The 19,591-nt window shown below is 40.2% G+C and overlaps 1 protein-coding gene across 10 annotated transcripts in view; it reads left to right on the forward strand.

The window, feature by feature from the left end:
* GPRIN2 (G protein regulated inducer of neurite outgrowth 2) overlaps positions 1–19,591 on the forward strand; it is a 32,842-nt gene that overhangs the window by 4,164 nt on the left and 9,087 nt on the right. For 2 of the 10 annotated variants that reach the window (XM_085583293.1, XM_085583294.1), the window contains exons 2-5: positions 1,682–1,873; positions 3,079–3,195; positions 5,265–5,361; positions 10,410–10,538. The exons of 1 other annotated variant lie outside the window; for it this stretch is intronic. The gene's annotated coding sequence lies outside the window, so the exon portion shown is untranslated. 7 more of the 10 variants (XM_085583296.1, XM_085583297.1, XM_085583295.1 and 4 more) reach the window with 6 other exon arrangements.

Below are 19,591 nucleotides of genomic sequence, written 5' to 3' on the forward strand. Positions count from 1 at the left end.
CTCTGGGTGTGTAATGGATACAACCAGATCTTAACCAGCCAAATTATTCACGCATAGTTCAGGAACAAAGTATTTTCTATCACTTCTTGTCTGCTAATGTTTCTTTCACAACCAGTATATGACAAGAATCTATACCTTAAATTTAACATACTACACGTTCTTTTCACAATTGTTGCATGTGTAGTGCTTAGTGTTGTTTAATCTAATAGCCAAAGAGATGCAAAGGAATTAAAACCAGTAGGATCTTAATGCAATATCCTCTGTTTCTGTAGAATCTTAGAATTCTTTTCTCTGCATTTAAAATGCTTGGCTGAAAATGTAGCATGGTTAAGCTTTTTCTATTAATTTTTGAATCCTCTGGAAGAAACAAAGTATTTAGATAATTTTTACCCCCCCCAAAAAAAGCTTCATATATTTTAGTTTTAGGCGTGTAAGATAGTTAATTATTAAATAAATATTGCACAGTCAGCGTTTTTGCTACTCTTATTTCTCCATTGAATTACTGCAAACACTGAAGTAGAGTTTTTTTCTCAGCAGTTTTGCACTTGTCAGGATAATGTCTATAAGCATGTCTGAGGCAACGAAAAATTTTGAGTCGTGTGGCAAGACAACAACTGCCTGCCTTCTCTTGCAGTGTTCTTGCTTGAGCTGACTTGTGTGGCTGTGCGAGGAGTGCTGCAGTTGCTCTGAACACCTGGTTGCTTTCCAGAGCACTGATGGCCAGTGAAGTGATCCGTGCCAGATGCACTGGCTCCCACACAAGCCCTGCTGCCTGTGTGGAGGTGTGGGAAGCTGGGCAGCAATACCCAGTAACCATCTGCTGATTCAGCTCCTGTTTCATGAGCCTGGGGATGGGGCAGTGTGACCTGGAGGAGCAGATTTGCCCTCCCCAAGTTCCTGTGGAAGGAGTTAATGACAAAGCTTTAATTTTGATTATCTTCTCCACTGTGAAGTTGCCATTTCCAGTCTTTCTATGCTGAGTTCTTGCAACAGCTGGAAATCAGAATAAACACAGGACATGAAACACAACTATACCCTCCTTTATCTCTGATTGTAGCCTCCTTCTTAGCCTAAATCCCTGAACAGCTAAGAGTTTAATGTTTTGTGGACCTAGATATTGTACTATAAATATTCTGTGTTTCTGGTGCATATTTTGTAACATACACATTTTTCACTCAAATCTTGAGCTTTAAAAGACCACTTAAAAAATCTGTCACAAACCAATTTTGCAAAGTGTGTTGCCTTAAAAACACTGATGTCACATTGCTCATTTGACACCTGTCTAAGTAACAGCAAATAATTTATCATGCATTCATGTAATTCCCGCTTGACTGGGTGAAATTCAACATATGTATTTTTAAAATTGTATATCTTTGAAAAAATCGGTGAATATTTGCTTAACATATAAAACCTTTTATCCAATTCTGATTTACAATTAATTTGATTGCATGTAATTTCTTAAAGCTGTTTATAGGAACATAACTTGATAGAGGATAGGAAAGTATTTAAAGATGATACAGCTGTAGGATCAGAAGCATCAACAGGTCTTTAGAAAGTTAAGTAATTATAGCATCATTTTACACTGAAGTCTTAACTCCTACTATAATTTATTAATAATCTTAAAGCTTCAACAGATCCTGTTCAATAAAAGGGTTTTCATTTTTTTTATCCTATTTTGCAGCCATAGAATGATGTTTAAGTCCATCCATTTCAAGTGAAATATATTCAGGTTATTCTGCCTTCACACCTACTCCCTCATGTTTGTGAATTTTGACTTCCATGTTGATGGTACCTTCATCTGTAATGGCATTTACAATGCAGTTTTGACTTCCATGTTGGTGGTGCCTTCATCTGTAATGGCATCTAGGAATAGGTAAACTTTTTTTTTCCCCCAATTAAATGTGAACTAATGTTATTGAGACCAGTGAATTATTCAGGAACAATAGATTGGGGTCTGCAGGGAGCATTGATGGGTACCCTGACTACAACAAATAGATTACATTGAAAAGTATAATTGCAAATGGCAGAAATAATGAGTACTTAGAATTTCTATAGTGCCTTTCATTTCCAGGCAACCATTGCCCGATTTCTATACCAGCATTAATTACTGGTAGTTAATCATCACAAACCTTCTTGAAATAATACTTATTGTTATTTTGATTTTATAGATTGCTTAATGACTGGAGTTCCTCCAGATCCACACTTGTGTAACTGAGATAAGAATTTCTCCCACAATGTCCTGTTGGCCTTGGATTTAACACCTAGTTCTTGGCTTTAGCAGGCTATGGATAATTGATAGTTTCAGAAAGGAATATATGAAAGAAATATCTATTCTCTTAGAAAATGCCTCTTGGATCTGTTTTGGGAGTCATTTATTAGTTTCCTTTCCCAAGAAAAGATGAGAACAGGAGAGGAAGTTCAGCCAGGAGGGAACCAGTCTTCCACGATGGTTTTCTTTCAGCTTGGCTGTTGATGGTAGTCACCATCAAGCAGACTGCAATCCAGAATAGCTCTCCCAGTAAAATTACAGGTGTGAAATGGGGATAGAGACAGCAAGGAAAAAAATCTTCAAAAGATGCCATGTTTGATGCTTCTAGATGGGCATGAGGAGAAAGCAAAAGAAGAAAGGAGAGAGGGGAAAACAGCATTAACCTAGCCATGGGGTTTGGATTCCTACTTTGGCATTTCATCTCAGCCCAGTAAAACTGATGTGCAGCAAACCTTGCCATTCTTCAGGGAGAAGCAGACAGAATGCTCTCACTGGACCTGAAAAACCTTCCACTGTTCCATCAGTTTCCTCACGGCCCTGAGCTGCTCAACAGAGCCTCGGCCACAGAAAAAAAACTGTTACAGCTTGCACAGAGCTGTGCATGACAGATTTTTTTCCATGCTTTGATAATCATGTTTTGTTGGGTATTTGAAATCCTTGACAGAGACAAACATTTTAGTGCCTTCTTACAAAACTTTTTAGCACTGTTGCAGAATACCTACTGATATGAAAGCACCTATGGGTAAAGTCTGCATGCCAGCACTTCTACAGGATTTAGAATGTTTCTCTTTTTTTACCTTTTCCTTTAGCTTTTGGTAAGCTTTGGTGTTGCCTAATAACAAAATTTACACGGAGTATAGCACCACCTCCTGTCCAAACCCGGGCTTTGGTGCAAATAATGGAGCAAAGCAAAAAGTTCTTTAAAGGTGAGAATTTTTTTTGAATGTATAAAGCAAAATGGAAAAATGTGAACTTTTATTCCTTTCTAATGACTTTTGGTTCGTGTATTTCGTAATAGGAATTTCAGGTTTGCTTTTACTAGAATGTGTTCTTATGGTTGCAAAGGTTTTTGCTAATGTAAATTGAATTAAGAAAGTTAGCTGGTTGTTGATGTTTTAAGAAAATAAGAATACAAAATGTTCATTTTAAAATTATTTCATTAATAAACTCGAAATTCAGAGATAATATGCACAAGTAGAGACTTTTGCAGAGAAAACTACTTGTGTAGCTCTGGCTTGCATGGTTTCTAAGATTTTTTGGGGGCAATATCTGATTTTTGTTCCAGTTTTGTACATTTCCCGGCCTTGATAAGAGTAGTGTAAACTTCATAACTTCGGCAGGGCCTTGCAAGATTATATGTGTATGTATGAAATATGAACTGTTCACACAGCTGTACTGAACAGAAGTTGCTCTAAGCCAAGGCTGGTGTTTATTTTAGATAGTTTTTCCTAAGCTTCACTCTCTCTGAGTGTGGGATAATGAATTTAGGCCAGACATAATTTAAATTAGACAAATGGGGAGGGATTGCTGAGCAGGTAGGTGAATCTGTAGGCACTAATCATCTTAAGATTTGCAGGGAAGCACAAAATTGTATATGTGGCATAGCAATTACACCATTTGTAATATAGCCCTAACTAGTACAGCCTTACGGGATGCAAACTTTTAACTGAGAGCAAAAGGTGATGTTTCTTTTTGGAAGCATTTACATCTGGAATCAGATACTGAAAGCTGTAGATCTGTTTCTTCAAACTTAAAGATGTTTCTGCAGGCATGTGCACCTGAAACTGCTCTCTATATAGCAGCAACAGATTTATAGGTGTCATCCCATACATTTTTGTGTTTAAGTTGCCCAAAAGCCTGGAAAAGACTGTAGGGAGATCTTGAGGGTCAAAGATGTAAGGAAAAAGAATTAAAATGCTGATTGTAGGAAAACAGGAGTAAACCTTTCATATAATTAAGTCATTATTCCGTGTGGGTGAGGCGATGCCTTTGTCTTTGCCCAGTGGCCAGGAGGTGGCCAGCGGGGCCATCCTGGGGCTGTCCCTGCTGGATTTCCTCGGCAAGGGGCCCCACAGGGTGGTGCTGGAACGTGACCGAGCTCACTGGGACACAGCTTCTGGCTCTGCCAGAGCAAAGGGCTCCGTGTGAGCAGGAACCCCCTGGGGCACCATCCCACCTGCAAAGGAACTTGATAGAAAGAGGCACTCTGCCCACTCATACACTGCTTTTGCAACAAGTCATGAGGAATGCCTGGTCCATTTACAGAGTATTTATCTAGTACTGATAGTGTCCAGCATGCATCAAAAACATATGATGATGTCTCCTAAATATCTCAATACCATGGGGTTTGGCTCCAAATACTTTTGATTCCAGTTGATGTCAATCAGTTTTGGTCTGTGTAGGAATCCTTGATACAAAGGGTTAGAAATTAAATCGGGTATAGGGTACTTAATGAGTGTCATGAGGGCAACATTGCAGCAGCTGTGTGAACTATTCAAGTGGCAGCAAAAAAACCTAGACAAATAAAAAGACCTAAGCAAAACAACAACAAAAAAACCTCCCAAAAAAACCCCAAAAGAACCCCCCCCCCAAAAAAAAAAAAAAAACACAAACAAACCAACCAAAAACCCACAAAAACAAAGGAAAAAAATCCAAACAATTCAAAAAACTCAAAAAGCGTTGATTTGACTTGAATCCTTTCAAAAATCTATGTTAGAGCCCAGCCAGGAAGAGATAAAATAATTGTGTAGTAATCACTAGAGTTGTCTCTGCTGCAGAAAGAATTCTGCACACTGTTCCTGTGGTTAGCTCTTCATTTAAAATAGATGTGAGAATGTTCTAGGAAATACAAGAAATATGAGAAGGATGAAAGTAAATCTTTCAAGCTAGGAAGAATAAGTGTCACTGACACAGATATTGTTGCCTTGCTTTACTCAGAAAAAAAAAAAAAAAAAAAGAGGTCTAAATGCTAGAAAGCAGTATTTTTTCTCTGTAGGAGCTAAGCAAACGATTCCTTGCCTTTCCCAGTCTGGGCTCAAATGGCACATGCTGTGGTTGGAAATGCTAACCTGAAGGACAGCTGCACACCACAGGTGAGTTTATTATATAGCTTCATTTGTATGCATGCAGAAGTACACTGGTTTTGAGAAATTTAATTGATACCTTTTTTCCATTGCCAACATAATTTTTCCTCAAAGAGAATGAACAAGATCTCTGACAACCTGTTTAGTGGGCAACCAGGGGTTGAAGGATGGGAGAGGGTTAAAGGAGATTTTCTTTAGATTCCTGAGGCCTATGAGTCAGTATGTCCATGAGCAAAGGTTACATAAACTAATAGATTAGAACAAGAATTAGTTGCATAAACACTATTACTGCATTTCAATCTGTCACAGAGTCAAGCCTGCAGATTATTGCAGGCAGAGCTAGCCTGGGGCTTGCACTCCATCTTGCTGGACTGCCTCTGCCACTGGATACATTTGAAATAGCATTGTTGTCTGGCTGTGGGGTTCCTCTGAAATCTAGGGCTTAGTGCAGCAAGCCTTATTTAATATACAATGGTGTTGCTCTCAACTCCTGTCTAATTTGAGATGTCAGTCTGGTATATTGGCTGTACAATAATTTTGCCTGTTTTATTTAACCAAGGATCATTGTGCCTCTTACGTGACTGGTTCACTATAGGCAGCCCCAGGGACTAGATTCAGACCCTCTTCAAATTTCCCTGCAACTTTCCTGAAGCCTCTGACACTCTTTCTTCCATGATACTCTCTCCCCAGAATATCCTGGATGAAGTCAGGGAGACCAATATAAGCAGCTCCTGCTGCATGGGGAAGAAATGAAGATGGATATGTTACCCAGGCCTGTTGTCCAGGGGAAGGGAGTCTGGATTTGGAATTTTGGGTGGACTGGAGCTCATTCACAGGCTGTGAGACATTATGATGCCTGTGGTCTGAGTTGTTTGGGAATGTTGCAGGTCACATGGGAAAGCAAAGCCTTTCTTGGAGCTGCAGAGCTGTGTTTTTTCAAAGTGCATGAGGGCAAATTATTCTCTGAGGCTGCAGAACTTTCCTCTTGTGTAGTGTTTTCCTTTGCACTTTCCCCAGCTTCTTGCTGATTCCAATTCATCATTTTACATGTGAGAACTGAGGCATCAGAGTTTAAGTTTTTATTTGGATGCTTAACTCCCATTAAGTAAAGCAAACTCTCTCTACAGCAGGCTTTTTTCATAGCCCTCAGCCCTGGGCACCAGTTAACATCTAGAACAGACTCTGATACTTTGTTGTTCAAAGACCAGGTAATTTTTTTGTTAATGACACCATTTGCAAAAGTAAACCAAGGAGGCCTAGTATCTACATGAATGTAGTTTTGTAAAAAAAGTCAGATTCAAACTTGCAGGAGTGTCCTGCAAGGTGGGCAAGTCACATAAGGACAGAGTTAGTGATGACTTCTCACAGTGTGGTGTTCTGCAGTGGGGTTTTTTTCTGGAAGCAGGCCCTGGGAGCCCTACCTGATTACATGGTCCTGGCTTCCCTCCTTTTCAGTTGGGAGTACAGAACAGATGGAAGACTAGCAATCAAATGCAGGGCGAAGCTGAACATGTGATTAAATTATCAAAAGGCCAAAGCCCTTATGCATGAAAGGCAGCTTAAACCTACCCCAAAACTGGCTTGAAGGGTTGATTTTTTTTGAAATTATTTATTGCATTTTGCTAATGGATATTAAAGAAGTGGAGGGAAAACATTCTAGTGGTTGTGCATGGGAGGAAATTATATCTGTGAGAAGTAGAGCAGAGTCTTCATGTGATAGTCCCCTGATTTAAGAGGAGATGTAAGGTTTTGTGCAATTTCATCTTTGGCTTATTGCAAAACATGCTTTAAAAAGGGAGCTTGTTTTCATTCTCCATAAGCTACTGTTCTATTTGATAACCAAACTAAAAATAGTGCTTTGTAGAGATTTGCTAAGTCTTTGAAGTACATGAGATGGTTTGTACCAGTGGGCTGCCTCACTAACTGCCAAGGTAAAATAAAGGCAAAAGAACTGGTCTGCTTTGTTGAGAAAGCTGCTCTTGTTTCCAAGATGAAAAAGAAAGGAGATGACAGAGCTCAAAACCACTAATTTTCACAGGTCTAAAAATTCTGACAGCTTTCAAAAATATTAATTCTGCAAAGAAGAGAAGTGCATCTATGTTGCTCCTTGAAAAAAGTCATGTCAGTAGTGTTACAGCATTATTCCCAATGAAGATAAATGTAGGTGACCTGGCAGATTTAATGGAGACTTTAATGAGATAAACCCACACAAATCATCTTCCTTTCCACAGAAAAATAAAACTGCAGAATAGAGGCTTATTCAGAGACCATGCCTGCTATAACTGGGATGTCTAACCAGCAGTTGTCTTCTCCCAGGCACAAGAAGCAGAACTAGTCATGATGCTTGCTGGATAGAAACACTCTATATAGTGTTTACATTTATATCCAAAACTCTATATAGAGTGTTTATAGACAAATTAGGTTAACAGATGCGATAGACATATGGCACATAGCCTAATGGAATATTTGTGGTGATTAATTGGGATGTATTGGAAAGTTTGAAGTTAATGTGATATCACTTACCTGACAGAATTGCTTTTTTTATGGAACTCTGTTAGAAATAATCCTGCTGTTTATGTCAAATAGGTGATGCTAAGTTTCATGTTTTTAAACAATCTCAGGTGCATTTCAGTTGCCTTGAGTGTGTGTGTGAACACTTGCTATGCCAGCTCCTACACCTGACTGACTGGAATTATTTTGGGGTGTCAGTAGAAGCAAAAACTGAAAACTGGCACAGCATACAGAATACCAATTCTAAGAAGGGAAAAGGATTATCTGGAGTAGAGAGCTTCTGACTGGTTATAGGCATATAAAAAGTTAAATTTGCCTATGGTGCATTAGTTATTATCTTGAAGGCTCTCTCAGACTCTGCTAAGGGGCTGTTATTCTTCAGAAACACTAAAAAATGCTTTACAATGGAGAAATCCAAACCCTGCTCCAAATTGGCTGTGGCAGATGACATTCAGGCAAATGAGCAGTGTTACCCACAAGACAGCATATTGTTCCTGGAGGGCTGCCTTATTGTGGAAGACTAGAACATATCCCAGAAATGCATTAAGATAAAATCTGCCTGGTGAAAGGTGCAGTTTCACTGGCTTAAGTGGCTTTGAATCAACAGACAACAAGTATCAGCCTTCCAGGGTTTCCATGCAGAGCCTCCAGACGGAGATGTAAATAAATTTCAGACAGTGTTTGTAGGCACTCAAACCTGCCCCACAAAGAGCAGCAGAGCTTGGCAGGTTCAGGAGGAGTTCAGAAGGCACGGTCTGGGTGGGTTCAGGTCACCCACCTGGCAGGGAAAAGTTGTTCTAAATGACAGCAGACCAGGAAGTGCAAGAAAATACTGTGGGGTTATAAATGGGAAGGGGTGAGAGAAAGACTTCAGTACCTGGTTTTTGGAGGCACCAAACAAACAGGATGATTTTCCTACCCCATTTCCTCTTCTGAAGAGGAGTAGATGGCCAAAATAGCCAGTGGATTTTAGGTTAGATAAAGGGATTTTGGGTTAGGACTGGACTTCTCTTGAATGTAGAAGCCCTGGTTGCCTGGATGGAGACTGATAAAAGCTGGCCTGCAGGTCCAAAGCTCTGCCTGGGTGGTGCCCTTCTTCAGCAGGCAAGCAGAGCTGATCACCAGGTGACTCAAAGTCAGGGGGCTGGTGGCTTGCTTTCACATGACCCTCAAGCACCCAAACCAGTAAACAGTAATTTTGAAAGCTTTCTTTCATGACTGGGCATAGGACTTTAATTTCATGAAATTATACACATTCTCACGTGTCTAAGCCCTGGATGAAGTTCTCAGGAAAGCATGCTAGTTAGGCTGAGCCACAGTGGCAGAACTGTTCTGAAATCATTCTCTTGAAAAATAACACTGTCCTTCTCCTCAAAATAATTTCTTCAGCATTGTCTGGATTTGGCCTAATGGATCTGTAGGCTACTGATTACTCAGCTTCCTTTAACTACCAACTTTCTTAAAGAAAGATACAAGAATAAATTCCCCAGATCTGAATTTGAGGCAGTTTTACACCTTTTCTCATCAAGTGTAGAATGAAAAAGCTGTATGCCAATTGCATTATGGATGCCCAGATTTGTGACCTGTTGATGTAAAAGTTGGTCACCACTATCTTCCAGTAAGCACATTTGATGCTTTCAATGAAAATAGTCAACCTTGCTGGACATAGAAAATCTGGGACAAGAAAGCCCTGCAACTTCATTCTGTAAAGGGTTTAGGGGAAAAGCTGAGTGTACAATATTGTCCTCTCATCTCTTATATGTTCTTGGGATGTCCTTTGGGCAACGTGGGAGTCATTTGGAAGATGCATTGCATACGGAGTTGTTCCATGGCTGGCCACTGGAATGTTGGAGCTACAGGTGCCAGGGCTGTGTCTCACCATGTCAGCCAAGGGTCTTTGGCTGGAATAAAAAAGGGAGATGTAGAGCTGCCCTCTCCCTGCAGCACCATTGCAGTCCTGTACCATGGGATGGGAAGAGTCATCTGGGCATGATCCTGGGCCAGCAGGAATGCTGATAAGGATGTGCTGGAAGGAACAGGTTCAAGGAACTTCTGTTTCCAGCCTGGCAGGAAGGATGTCAAGGTCAGCACAAAGAGCTGACTGCAGATGCCTACTCTGCTTCACTGCTGTAGCACATGTCAGGTAAAATAACCAGCCAGAAAGCTGCTGCTGACCCGTGAATGGCTCTTAACCCCCACAATGCTTCCTGACCTGCAGCCCGAGGGTGTGATTGTTCAGTGAGTCTGTGGGGTGTGCATCTTGGGAACAAAGGCTGGAAGCACACAGGAAATTACAGGAAATTTGCAGCCCATTTTAAAGACTCAGGGAGCAACTGTACATTCCTAAAAGCATTTGGGAGGGGTATTGATCCCCCTCTCTCAGCTGAGCTAGGCCTGATAGGAGGGTATTGGAGAAGGCTTAGGAACAAACTGAGAACTGCTGTAAGTAATTTACAACAATTATTAACTGCTTCTTGAACAGAAACAAAGACGACTTGAAGAGGTTCTTTTCTGATATTTTGGCATCCTTCTCCTTGCTCCATTAGAAATCCAACCATCCTCCCTTGTGTGAAGTTCTAAATGGAGGGTATAGGCCAGAAAAGAATAGAAGCAACTCACAATGTGGAAACTTGAAGTGATCATCATGAAAGGACTGAGTGTAGCCCCTCATAAAGGTGAGCAAAAGAGGAGATTCTCTACAAAAAATGGGCCACTGTGGATGGGGACAAGACTCCTCTGGTTACACTTGTCCTTGATGTTCCCTGATGCACCACAGGTCACACCTGGCAGCCTGGAGGAGCCGTGTGCCTGTGTCCTCAAGGCAGGATGTTCCTGTTGGGTGAGGAAGGGGTGGGAATTCCCAACAGCAGCACCCTCGGGACCCTGCCCGTGCCTGGCTGAGCCCCTGTGCCAGGCCGAGGGCAGGACACAGCGCTGCCTCCAAGTCTGCCTGCAGGGAGGGCAGCCTGGGACACCCCGAGGGCTGCAGCACGGGGGCTGGGGATGGCCACATTCTGTGGCAACTGTGAGCCCAGAAATTCCTGTGTACCTGTGCCAGGTGAGGGACAGGGCATGGCACAAGTGGGAGCCTCGTGGGAGGGCAGCCTCAGCTGCGAGCACCCCAGTGTGTGTGTTGACATGAACTCCTTGGAAGTCACTTCGGTTCAACTAAGATGTGGGTACTAAGTGGAAACAGGTTCTGGAAAATGGCTTGCAATAGAAAATGGTTTCTAAATTGTTTAGCACAATCTAGATAATTATCTGTATCATACTGCTTTTTCCATTTCTCCCTGCTCAGAACAATCTCACTCTTTGCAATCCACTTGTTCCCAGTCTGTGCCCACAGGATGGATGCATTCTGGGCTTGGGGTTTGATTTATTTTCTTTCTGATTGTTCCACGTTACCAGAAGCAATGGGTATTTCCTACTGGTGATTTCACCTTTATGTGAGGGTTGATATTGAACACATACCAGGATGCCTTGGCCCAGGAGTCAATTCCTTTGTATACCTTTTATAATTTTCCTTTAACCCTTACAATTTTATTCCTCCCCCTCTGCTCCTCCTCTTCCTGCCCCTGTGTGCCTCCCCTCGCTGTGCTTCCCTGGCGGCATTGCCAGCTCTGCACAGGCCCAGTTTCTCTAATCAGATGAAGCTGCAGGATTATCTCTCTCCCTCCCTCCTAGGCTCCATTTTATTTCCTCTCCGGCCAAGGGGGGTGCCAGGAAGGCAGAGGGAACCCCATCTCCCAATCTCCTGCCTTTGACTCTCTCTAACAATCCCATCTCCCTCCCCTTATCATATGCTCACCTTAGTGTCAACAGCATCAGGCAGATCAAGGAGACGAAATCTGACCTCCTTGGGCTTTTGTTCTCCTCAGATTTCTGAGCATCTGTTTTTAAATACCCTCCAAGTCACTTGTGCAGGGAAGCTGGATGTGCAGTCTCTGAGTGGGGGGAAGGTAAGGACCACGGCAGTTCTCTGGCTCCTGTAAGGACACCGAGTCCTCTCCGCTTTGCCAGGAGGGGAACAAAGCAGATGAGAGGAAGGGAAGGGAGAGGAGCAGCACAGAGACAGATCCAGGCTTCTGTAAGTGCCGTGTTGGCAGCAGGGGGTTGGTAGCTGGACTGAAAATCCCAGGAAATGGTAGCTTTCTCTTTTTCTGAAATGATGGGAACTATGACTCTGAGCTTTAATTGAATTTAATGTAGTTCTGTAGAAGGTGGGTTTTTTTGTGCTGATGTCTTTCACTTACATGTGTATGTGTTTGTCTTTTAGTAAATATTTCCAGTGTATACATGTCACTGTTTCTTTAGGGGAGAAAAATCCCATAAGCTTGTATCTGTGAGTTTATGAAGGTGCTTTTTGATTATCTCTTGAGTATATGTTAGTGTTTGGATACTAAAAATAAGAGAAAAGTGTAAATTTTATTGCTTTAAATTTCTTCCTTTTAGTACTAATATGCCAGAGAATCATTTACCTTACTGTTTTCCACCATGTGTACCACTTGTTTTTTAAATTCCTAGGAATATCCAACACTAGAAAAATCTGAGGAATATTTCAGTGCTTTCTGCATATCAGCTTTGTTTTGCACTTTACCTTCCTAGATAAATGGTCAATTGCTATTTAAAATGGCAAATAACATTTTTCTCTTAAACAAAAAAAAAAAAATGTTTTTCCCAAAGTCACAAATTTGATTTGGTTTGGCTTTTTATTGTCACCAGATTAATATTTTATATCAGAATCCTTAGAAGGCTATTTTCTGTGTCTGTTGTGATTAAAAGCAAGAGTCTGTGCTGATACACTCCTGGATTTTAGGGGAAGAGGGAAAAGGGAGGGGGAGCAAGCAGTTATTTCCATTTAGAGAACTCTAAGAATGAAAGGTGATGGGAAAGGAAAGATAAATACATTTTGTAAGATATTTATCTCAGACATAAGTGAGATGGACATCATATAGATCAAAATCTACCTCTCTTCCATTGACTCATGCTTCTAAGTAATAATCTCATACAAAATACAAAACTATCAGTGGTTTTCTTGCACCAAAGACATTGATGAAAGCTTGCAGATGGTTGTTTGCATGTTTTAGTGTATGTCTGAATGTTTGCAGGACATCAACTGTAGTAAGATCTGAATTCAGAGACCTCTGCATGGAGTCCCTGTGTAAAACAATTAGGTTTTGAGGAGTTTTCATTCAGGAGGGTGGATTAGATGAGGACTTTGTGTTTTCATGCCATGTCTTGGTTACTTCATAAACACGTCTCTACTTACTGGGTTTTGTCGACTTTTATTGTCCAGACATTCTATCTTAACTGTATTTCAGGGAAAGCTGGAATTGCAATTCATTTTATCTGACAGTTATTTAGGGCTGCATAAACAAGAGCAGTAAACTGTATATGGCCTTGTAATGTCAGAGTTGGTTTATAATATGAAATGTGATAAATTTCCCTCAGATAACCATGTCAAGTTCACATTTTTCTTTCCATAGTGAACTATGCATATTCAAACTGCACTTGAAAAATAAAAATGTATGAGGGACGGTAAAATGGGAAAACTGTAATTGATGATCATTAGACTTCTGAAGTTGGATTTTCTTTCTTTCTTTCTGTTAGGGCAATGACAAAGGGTAAATTTGATGTAGCTTTTAACTTACACTGCAGATGAGCAGAGGTATTTGCTTGTACCAGTGAGATACTGTTACACCTGACTGCAGGCAGATTATTTCTGAGCAGAACTGCAACAAAATCCTGTTTCTTCTCCAGTGGACTCTTCTGGAGGTTAGAGAGACTAAATTGCTCATTCCTTTGCCCTGGAGTTAATGTTTTTTAGACAAGGCTGGGAGTGTACATCATATTGCAGGCTGTTACACATTTTGCAGGAGAATGCAACCTAGGAATGATGCTTTCCAAGGCTAGGGACTTGAAAGAGACCTGTTAATGGTATTTGTTATGCAAGTATTTTTTCCAATGAATCAGAAAAGAAATCTTATTTTTGTTATCATACCAATATTTTTGTTGCTGCAAGTATCTTTGGCAGGTGTGTGTGATATTTCATTGCTTCTAGTCTCAAGCCCTTTTGGCCCAAGAGCAACAGTACAGCAGGAATCATAGGCTGCAAGTGATATTGCACTTTACTTTCCTTGTCAGCCTTGAACTCTTTTTTTTTTTTTTTTTTCCTTAAATAATTTTCCATGGCCATGAGCCATACTATAGGGACTGCAGGCACTGGGCTTTTAGTAAATTCTTGCAGCTTTGTTGTACAGAAATAAGAGGTTTTTAACTGGTGTAAACAGTAAAGCTGTTTAAACAGCTAAACAGTATCTCTCTGGGATATTAAGATCCTGGAAGATGTGAGTTAAACAAATTTTGAATAGCCATTTTTTCTTTTTTTTCTTTTCCAGGGGGGTTGGGGGCAGTATTTCAGTTGTGAGAGAGAGAGATCTTTTCTGTAAAAGCAAAATGAGGAGAATGAAAAAAATTGTGGAGTACAGTGGTCAGGAATATTTGCATTGAGAAGGCAGTGAACTGAAAGATACTGCTGAGCTTTTCTGAGATTAAGATAATTTGATGCAATATTTCCTATGGATGCCTCATAACAACTAAATTAATCTATAGCTGTGCAGCTCACAGTCCATCTGTATGTTAAGAACTCTCCTTTAGGAGTATCCCCCTGATTGCTTAAGAGATTGGAAGAAGATGGCCTCTTCCATTTATAAAAGCTGTTAAAGTTCTTCTGAATAAAGTTCCACTCTGAGAAATTATCCTCAGCAACAAGAACCACAAAAAAATATCACTTTGGGGCTGCTTAGGTAGGTGCACTCAGAGCATGGGAATTGGGTCAGGCCAACTAAATGAAGTTGACATCAGCCAGATCTTTCTTAGTTTGGTGTGTGAGCATTAAGCATGTGAGTTATAGCCAAGCATTGTTCTGCACCAAAAAAAGCTTCATAAGAAAGATCACCTTTAAACTGGCCTGTCCCTGTGTGGGGAAGTTCTTACAAAATGATGGCTTGACTTGTGCACAGTGTGGACAAGTATACAATACAAAGCAGAGAAAGGAGCAGGAGTCTTTCTCCATCTGCAGAATATTTGCTAATTAAGCTTTAGCAAGGACATACCTGAGTGTGCAAATGAAGGTTAATGGGATTGAGCAGGTGTAAGACCTTCATTTGACTTGCAGAGCTTTACTCCAGTCAACAGTGTAGAAGACTGACAGAAACCAGTTCATCTGAGCTGAAGTGAAAGATTTGACTACTTTCCAGCTCAAGCTAAGCAAACCTGACTTGGAAATTGGAGAGATGATGAATGCACAAAGCCACCCTAGATCTCATAAACTGAATTTTTTAAAAATAATTTTAAAATTATTGCTTTCTGCAGAGAGTCTGCTGGGAAAGTTCAGTGTTTGTGACTGAGCAGGGTACATCAGTGCTTCTCGAAACATCAAGACAAAACATATATCTTAGCAGTTTTATAGCAGTTTTATTTGGTTCTCAATGGCCTCCAAACTGTGAAAGGGTTGGAGTGATTTTGTTGATTTAGTAACAACAGAGGTGCTAATGGATTGGAAAGAAACTTTTGGAGTCACTGTCTCTTTCGTGTAGAATATGGGGATCACCTTTGTGCTTCCTTTCCAAAGTCATTCCTGTCTCAGCAAAAGGTACTAAGGTTTCAGTAAAACATACAGGTTCCACTAATCAATAAAAAGTAGTTCAGTATTGCAAAATGGCCACACATTTCAGCTTCTCAGGTTGAGAAGGTACATGACTTCCATTGGCACTGATGGATAAAAGCACATATTTATGAAAATAATAATTTAAAAAGTAATTTTTGAAGGGGCCTTGCAAATTAATCTATTCCAGTGATGAATATTGGAATATTCCTGCTCAAAGCAGGGATATCTATAAGGTCAGACCAGATTTCTTAGGGTTCTGTCTGCGAGAGTCTTGATTATGGTCAAACCAATGTTTGAAAAGAAAGAATTCCTGTAGCAGAGCCTTTATTCCTTATAATCGGTATTTTGTTGCTCATTAACAGCAGATGCCTGAAGAGTTATTCCATTAACAGCAGATGCCTAAAGAGTTATTCACAGGCATCTGAGAATATGTTAATATTGAAAAGTCAAAAAGTTATATCCCATGTCACACAGGTGGGATCTTCCTCGACTTGAATGATGACAGGAACTGAATTGTCTTGTGGTTCTTGAGTTGTTTCAAATTTATACCCCAAAATCTTGTGATTCTGACATTATGACATGTTAATAAGGAAGTGGAGACTTCTGCAGCTTGGTTTATGATTAACCAAGAGGAGGGCACATTTATTTCTTTACATAGAGTAAGGTGTAAACTAGGGGAGCTCCTTCACAATCTTGGATTTGACAAAGTATTTGCAAACTTTTTCTGATGCTTTGGATTGTTACTTTACTCTGTCTTGGGTATTTTCTCCTTATGGTCTCTGGTGCCAAGCCTTGGGAGGCAAGGGCTCTCTAGCCAAGCTCTAATGTTTTTCTTCTCAGTCTTGAGAGAGTAGGGAAGTGCTCCCTTTCATCTCTTTCACCCCTTATCTGAAAACTATAGGTAATAGTTCCCCACACAGGTCTGATTCGACCACAGATGAATTGGGACAGTTGCTTTTCTGAGAGACAGAAATTGCACTTTGACACAATGTTTTTTATGACAAAACACTGAGTTTGAAATTAAAACTTCCTCTTCCCATATTCCTTGTTTAAAGAATTTCAAAGGTACCTCATACTACAATGGCAAATTTTAATGATATAAAACACGATTAGCTAGTCCTCTTTTTAGTTCTTTTCAATACTCAGCCCCTTGGATAGAAGTTGCCAGCTCTTTTCCAGCTTAAGGGTATATAAAAGACAGCTTGCAGTGTGAACTGGAGGCTTAAATTAGTCACAGAATCTCTTCTTCATGAGAAATTCACCATAGTAAATAAAAACCTATAAGTGCATGTGGCACTGCAAGACAACGTGGTCTGCAGTTATGACAACTCTGCTTAGAATGTTTAATGAAGCTGCTTATAATAATTAATCATTGCTGCTTACTATACCATGCATATACAATGTACATGTTGTCAGCATGCATATTGTATAGAGAGTATGTACATACAACACCTAATTTTAGAAACTCTGCTGAGTTTGAGTATTTTAAATCCTTGAGATTACTTATATTCACAATGCTGGAGAATTGCAGGGGATACTTTAAACATATGCCTCTGGAGCACAGAGAGTCTGAACTACTGGTGAGTTTTCTGCAAGTGCAACAAGAACTTCCTGTGGAGATGCTCTATTTATTTCTTCCAATCCAAATATTGCAAAAGAAGGGCCAGAATATATGATCTTCAGCATCTTATATTTAATATCTTTTATTCTAGGATTTGAGAGTGCTCTGCAATCATGAATTAAGCCTTTAAATACCTAATTCAGGGGCTTCTGCATCTAATCTGTGAGTCACAGATGAGTAAACTGAGTCACAAAGGGAATTACTTGCTCAAGGTCATACACTGTGTCAGTGAGCACAGACAGAATTAGAAAGCAATAGTTTCCTCTTTCTAATTACTGAGCAATTGTTTTTTAAGATCTGGAAGTCAGTTTTCTGTCAGTCCACAATGTCAAAATCAGTCTTTTCTCTGCCACCACTGAGAGAAGCTTCTAGAAGCAGATGGATTGTGTTTTTGAATTCTTTTCTCCAAGGTTTTCCATACAGTTCATACATGCTGTTATTTAAAGAATTGAAGAGGATTTTGTGGCCCTTGTCTAGTGTTCAGTCACAGGGGAAAACTAAGGAACAATCAATAAAGATAAATTTCTACGTTTTGCTAGGTTAATTGCCAAGTTTTTCTAGGTAGGAAAGATATTCAACTATCACATGTTGAAGAATAATGAGCTATCTTTAATTGTTTTGGTGATGCATCCTGCAATTGTCTAAATCTATTATCTTTATCCTAATGAATATTTTTTGAGACCTTCAGATTGCTATTACTGTTGTTTATATCACCAATACTGCTGTTTGATTCTGCTGTAGGAATTGCCATCCTTCAATTAAGGATGAGATGTGAACATGAAAAGCTGCTGTACTTGCGGCTATGTTTCTATATTCAGTATTTTTAAGGCAGATTTGAGCTTCCTTTGTCTGCCACGGCAGCTGGTTGTAAAGCTTTTATCTCTGTTGGCACAACACTGAGACAAGGGAGTGAGTTTTCTGGGGAGGCTGGGCACGTTAGGCACAGCTCTGCACTTTCCTGCCTCCTTGCAGCCAGCACAGAGCACACACATGGGCTGGCACCCTGTGACACAGGCTGGGACACAGCTTCAGCTGTCACAGGTGTGTCCACCTGGCAGGGAGGGGTGGCCCACTGCCCTCACATTCAGAAGCGCAGTGCCATTAAAGCTGGGATGTCCATAAGGCAGGGGGGATAACTGAGTTTGTACCTTCCTTCAAATCGTCATTGTTTAGCTTTCAAGCAAACAGCAAAATTATTATTAGAATATTTTCTACTAAAACACATGAATTTGCAAGTAGATATTCTAATCACTTAGCCAGTTTGGGTGGAGTTTGTTGGATGTGCAAACTGCTGGTCTCCAGTGCAGGTTGCACTGATATCCAGCTGTACTCTGAGATTGGAAGGAGGCTGTAAGTGAGCTTCTGGGTTTCTGTATGATTTTTAAGTTCATGCTGCTGCCCAGATGTGATACACACAGTTGGCAGGCTTGGGCCTCTGACAGGCAGAGGCTTACTGAGCAAAGCTATGGCCATGTGTTTTTGCAGAGTTCCAGCTCAGTGGGGTTGCTTTGAAGCTGGTCTGCTCAAGGCTGAAGAGTGAGTACAAAAGTGGAGCTCTGAAGAACATGAGTTGTTCAACACTAGACCAGTTGGAACATGTGAAGGAATAGAATCTGATCCCCTGCTATGAAGAGGAAAAGCTCACTGGTGTCTGTCTCTGAAATAAATCCAAATGTGGATAGGCCACTGCATATTTTCTACATTAAAGGTTAATTTCTAAAGAAACTATCAAATATTTTTGTCACTGGACTTCTGCAATTCTAGTGGATATCAGTAGCCATCAATTCTTAGCAGCATAATCCTGACATCTGAATTAAGAGTTTCATTTTGCTTAATTCTGTTCTGCTTAAGTTAGAAAGACAATGATATTAATATATCACTTCTTTAGGCATGCACTATTCACTGTAAGCATGATTCTAGGTCAATGTTGCCTGCTGTCATTATATTTGATTTTTTTTAAAGCCCCAGCTGGTGAAAGCAGCTGATTACATGACCATGTCATCATATTTAATTTGTAATTAAAGTTTTAAGTCTTCTCACTGAAGAGATGAGCTTTAAAGAACTGAGCTGTCAAACAGTAAAAGTGAGCATCAAATATGACTGTATGGTATCTCATATTTTAGCTCTTTTGGGTATGCTGTAGGGTAGTTTGTATGCTGAGGCAGATCTCCACATAGAGATATCATGGGGGTAATGTTTTGCTCATGAATTTCTGCTAAAAAAATATGATTTTTGAAGTTGTTTCTGTGAGGGATGATTAAATAAAAGAGATGGCAAAGAAGATACCATATGTTGCAGTAGTAAATCATGTGGTGGTGTCAGGACAATGTCTCAACACATGTATCCCTTGAGACAGAATACATCTCTCTCTGGTTCCCCAATAATATATTTACAGCTGTATGAATTGTCCTTCCTGGAAATTCAGCTGAAGGTGTCAC

Source organism: Lonchura striata, chromosome 6, assembly GCF_050655825.1.
Source record: "Lonchura striata isolate lonStrDom1 chromosome 6, ASM5065582v1, whole genome shotgun sequence".
Lineage (NCBI taxonomy): Eukaryota > Metazoa > Chordata > Aves > Passeriformes > Estrildidae > Lonchura > Lonchura striata.